The following is a 6,000-nucleotide window of genomic DNA, read 5'->3' as shown; positions in this document are numbered from 1 at the left end:
ATCCTACCCAACTCGCACCTCATACCATCGTAGTTTCCTTTATTTAAATTCAGGACCCTAGTCTCCAAGTCAAATATTTCACTCTCCATGTTAATGAAGAATTCTATCATAATATGATCTCTCCGCCCCAAGGGGCCTCGCACAACAAGATTGCTAATTAATCCTTTCTCATTACATAATACCCAGTCTAAGATGGCCTTATCTCCAGTTGGTTCCTCGACATATTGGTCCAGGAAACCATCCCGTATACACTACAGGAATTCCTCCTCCACAGTATAGACACTAATTTGGCTAGCCCAATCTATATGTAGATTAAAGTCACCCATGATAACTGCTGTGCCCTTATTGCACGTGCCTCTAATTTCCTGTTTAATGCCATCCCCAAACTTAGCATTACTGTTTGGAGGTCTATATACTGCTCCCACTAACGTTTTCTGCCCCTTGGTATTTCTCAGCTCTACCTATACAGATTCCACATCATCAGAGCTAATATCCTTCCTTACTATTGTGTTAATCTCCTCTTTAACCAGCAATGCTACCCCACCTCCTTTTCCTTTTTGCCTGTCTTTCCTGAATATTGAATACCCCTGGAATTTGAGTTCCCAGCCTTGGTCAGCCTGGAGCCATGGTTCCGTAATCCCAATCATATCATGTCCGTTTACATCTATTTGCACAGCTAACTCATCCACCTTATTATGAATGCTCCTTGCATTAAGACACAAAGCCTTCAGGCTTGTTTCTTTAACACTCTTAGACCTTTTAGAATGATTATTTACTGTGGCCATGTTTGATTTAAACCCTTGAGTTCTTTGACTGCCACTTTTGCTTTTCTCCTTCATGTCTTTTGCTTCTATCCTTGTTTCCCTTTCCTCTGTCTCCCTGCACAGATTCCCAAACCCTGCCATTTTAGTTTAAACCCTCCCCAACAGCACTAGCAAACACTCCCCCAAGGACATTGGTCCCGGTCCTGACCAGGTGCAAACCACCTCCCCCAGAACCAGTTTCAATGTCCCAGGAATTTGAATCCCTCCCCCTTGCACCATTCCTCCAGCCACGTATTCATCTGAAATAGCCTTCTATTTCTACTCTGATTGGAAGCGTGGCACTGTTGGCAATCCTGAGATTACTACCTTTGAGGTCCTATTTTTTAATTTACCTCCTAACTCCCTATATTCAGCTTTTAGGGCCTCATCCCGGTTCTTACCTATACCTTTGGTACCTATATGCACCACGACAACGGACTGTTCACCCTCCCCCCCAGAATGCCCTGCAGCCACTCCAAGACATCCTTAACACTTGCACCAGGGTGGCAACATACCATCCTGGAGTCTCCTGCAGAAACACCTATCTATTCCCCTTACAATAGAATCCCCATATTACTATAGCTCTCCCACTCTTTTTCCTCCTGTCCTGTGCAGCAGAGCCACCCACGGTGCCAGGAAGTTGGCTGCTGCTGCTGCCTTCCCGCGATAAGCCATCTCCCTCAACAATATCCAAAGTGGTATATCTGTTTGATAGGGGGATGGCCACAGGGGATCCCTGCACTACCTGCCTGCGCCTACTACTCTGCCTGGCGGCCACCCATTCCCTTCCTGCCTGTGCAGCCTTTACCTGCGGAGTGACCATCTGATTAAACGTGATATCCACGACCTCCTCAGCATCGTGAATGCTCCAGTATGTATCCATCCTCAGCTCCAACGCTGCAATGCGGCCTGCCAGTAGCTGCAGCTGGATACACTTCCAGTACACATGGTCGTCAGGGACACAAGAAGTGTCCCCGATTTCCCACGTAGTGCAGGAGGTGCATGCCACAGGGCCGAGGTGTCCTGCCATGACTTACCATTTAATTAGTTCAAATTAAATTAAATCAAATCCGTACCACTAATTACACTACAATTAAATTATATACTCAAGGGCCCTTGTTTCATAGCACTCCCCGCTACACCACAGAGACCTTAAAAAGTATAACCACAAAAATTAAGACCTTTTAAACTTTATAGACTATTAACCTTAACTGTCAAACTATAGCGTAGTATAAATCCTCACCTGGCCGTACTCACCAATCAGCTGCTTCCCGTGTGCCGGCATCACTTTCTGTACTGTGACATCACTCTCGAATTCTGCTCCTCTTTCAAGGTTCAAGTTTCAAGTGTGCTTGCGCTAATTAGATCTATTTATTTCACATTTACGACCCATTTTATCTCCTCTGCAAAGCCTTACATTTAACAGTGTTGAATTAAATTTCTGCATGTCTGATCAATTTCAAAAGCAATGTAAGCTTTAAATGTTTAGCTGCATTCTGTGCTTTCACTGTTGTTCGAATTTTAGGATCTGAAGAACACTTAACATGCTCACATTTATAAGCTGGACTCAATTTGGCAGCTCCTTTTAATCTGTCTTCATAACTTTCACAGCTATTGCTTGTTTTACTTTCAAACGCCTTCTTTTGTAGTCTCATAATATGTTGTATATGAATATATATATTAGTAAATTTAAGTGATATCAGCGACTGAACATGTAGAGCTACATACTTTTTTGCACATACTTATATAATTTCCAAATGCACCCAACAACAATAAACTCAATACTATCTCGACCTTTTCACCTTCCTATTCCGCATCCCTAACCGTTATCTGTCTCTTTTTCCCATTTACTGCCCTTTCCCTGCTCCACCTCTTGTTTCCTGTCCCTCCCGTGTGCTGTTTGGATCCTATTTTTCATGGACCCTTTAGCAATGCTTGACCTGAACTAAAGTATCAAACATTGCATATGCACCTTGACATGAATGAATGGTACTTAGATACTAACTTGTGGTTTCACGAAGATTCTGAATTTCTGATAAAAATGAAATAATTATTATTTGGGTTGTATAATCTACATCAGGAAATCAAAGGCTGAAATAGCGCACAACTCGAAAATATAACATATGAGCAACTGTTTGATAGATTCGAAGCAGCTTAATCATGTTACCTGTCCTTATTTGACTCAATCGTTCATCTGCAAAATTAAACGTCTTGCTGGAATGTAATTGTTCATACACGAGACTACATACACAATGAAAAGCTTATGTAGGACTAATGTTAAACTGGTGTGAAAACCTGACACTACAGTAACTAACAATACAAATAATGTTGCGAAGTACGAAGGTGACTGGAGTTGTGGAGAAATTGTCAGGACACAAAGGGGGTTGAAATTCGTGTTTGGCTCTATTTGTAAAATGGGCGACAGCGCATCAGCAGCCGAACTGCAATCTCCGGATGTTATTTTCTGTAGACTTGAATGGAAAAGAAAATCAGGCAACGTGAAAAACGGGCTGCCAATGTGCTATAGCCCATTACGCGCCATCGCACTAGATGATTTTCATCCCCGGGATAGATTGGTAATTTTTCTTGCAAGTTATAGATCTTGCCCCAGTCGATGCCATGAATTGGAAGATAATGATGGAACTGCAACGCACAAAGAATGTGTTGAACTGTCCTGAATTCCACTGCTACTAACAAAATTGGTGTTGGAAACACGATCAGGCGGCAAAGAAGCACCATGTTGTTGCCACTGTTGTCATTGATATGGAAGACGGAACAAAGAAAATGATTGCTTGGTATGAAAGATATGTTTCTGTATTGAAATATAAGGTAGCGGATGACACTCGTTACAGTTGTGGTGTAGCCTAAAGTTATTAAATTTGGTTGTGTTTTACTGTCCTTTTCCTCTGAGGGACGAAATACTCGGTCATGCAAATGGTAAGCACATTCCTTTTGAATTAATTTAATAAATGTTCTTCCCCTACATTATGAATTCGTATTAGGTAGTAGTAATGCAATGCAGTCTGTGTCGAATTGACCGCACATTTTACCCTGCCAGCTAAGACATGTATCTACCCCTTTAAACAACTAACATAGTAAATATATGGACAGGATAACAAAGAAATAAAGAATTTCCAAAGACAGAAGCAATCAAATATCCAATTCACTCATCAGACTTGATTGGTATTCTGTGCTAAAAACTGGAGAAAACAACATGTTAGATTCTTAGACTGCTGCTGAGCATGGTGACAGTTTAGTACAATTTACTGGAACCACTTCGTCATCTAAATTGTCAGAAAATACCACAACAGAACAGCGAGTAATAAAGTGTGCGATTTTATGGAATGTGAGAGAATACCAGCGTTATATATAATAATAACACCCAAGATTAAGAAAAAGAAAATCACGCAAGATCAATAGTGCTAAATAATACGGGGTGATGGAAAGCTCTGTCTAAACAAAGTTTAATTAATTCGTCACCCTGAAGTATAAAAGAGATTATAAACTGGGAAGAATTAGATGGAGTGAGATTACAGGGATATGATGCTTTCAACAGAAATGGTACAGTCAGAAAACTGAAGAGGGATGGAACAGTTTTTGGATCATCCTTGAAGAATCAAAGCTCTTGAACATGAACATATGGCGTAATATATAGAGGCCTCCCGATATAGATAAGATAATGGCCTGTAGATAAACCATTCAATTTCCTCTGACTAGGCTTAATGCTTTATTGTTTGACCCGGCTACATATCACTATTCCTTTTTGTATGACTCACCATCGGTTTTGAACGTCATGTCCTGGTCTAAGTAATAACAATAATAATATTGATCATAATGATAATAACAATAAAAATAACAATCGTAATAAAGAATGTTAAATTATAGTTCACAGCATTCCATGCAGTAAATACAAAAATGGGTTGGAAAAAACTACAAGCAATAAATTATTACCTTTCTTTGGGGGCAAATAATTATTTTTTAGGTTTTTACCTGTCTCGATGATGATAAGCCTTTGTTCTGTTGAGAAACACTCACAATCATGTTCAAGGAATGCCAGAACTGACCGATGTGTTGTCCACACCATCATCAAATGGTCGTGTTTGCAACCAAGTGACTTTGATATGATGACACTACGAAGACTGATCGGCTGTTAAGTTGACATTGTTTTTCAGCATAGAGTATATAAAGAATTTCTCTAGCATTAGTATAGAGTCAGAATGCAACGTTATAATATTGATATCGAATTACCGTTAACTAGAGTGGAAAATTACTTGCTTTGTTTCATTTACAACTGGACACCATCCTGCAACTGTAACTTAGAGTTCTTCAAGGTTGCCCATCAACTTTTTCTTCGTAAAACAAATGCTTTGTGCTTTTAAAGTTGTCAAAATAAATCCACAACAGCGTCTTTAAATTAAAATGTAAAGTACAAATGTTTTCCACCATGCTGGGGCATAATCATAGAATCCAAGAATCATAGAATGGTTACAGCACAGAAGAAGGCCATTCAGCTTGTCGAGCCCATGCTGACTCTCAGCTAGTCCCACTGCCCTCCTCGTAAATTAAAATTAACATACTCAACAACCATATTCACACTTTCATGCAACGTAAAAATATTGTTTCCTGTAATGGATTATGAACTCAGAAAGCACCAAATGTTATGTGATATTGTCCCATAATATGACAGTGCCCAATTTTAAGTGTTATTCCCATTCTGTGACAATTTAAACCAGTTCAAAATCAAAATTGGACAAAAATTATCAAAAAATAATACAGATATATATATATATATATATACAAAATTAACAAACTTAAAATAGCATATGTTTATAGATACTGACTCCGAAAGCAAACATCACACAGACACATATTTAAGAGAGCCTTGCAAACAAAAGAAATCTGATAGAAACATTCGTAGCATTCTCAATGTTAAGGCATCAGCACATTTACACATTCACACACACTTTCCTCCAGACTGACATTCCTGCAGCCTTTTCCTTTTAAAAATTCTTGTGGTGAGCTTTTAACTTATTTATCTTTTCCTAACCCTTCTCAACACAAATATCAAACCCAAGGTATCTTTATACAACTCTTTCACAGCCTTTGTCAACTGTGAAAGGACAGGTGTTAATCTCTCCTCCGTCTGTGCATTATCTTTCAACATTTTATTCTTCAACCTCACACAAATTCTGCTTTA

This window comes from Somniosus microcephalus, unplaced genomic scaffold (genome assembly GCF_052327205.1).
Source record: "Somniosus microcephalus isolate GS21.2 unplaced genomic scaffold, FLI_Smic_1.0 unresolved_chr1, whole genome shotgun sequence".
Classification (NCBI taxonomy): Eukaryota; Metazoa; Chordata; class Chondrichthyes; order Squaliformes; family Somniosidae; genus Somniosus; species Somniosus microcephalus.
Note: the sequence above shows the minus strand (reverse complement) of the source record.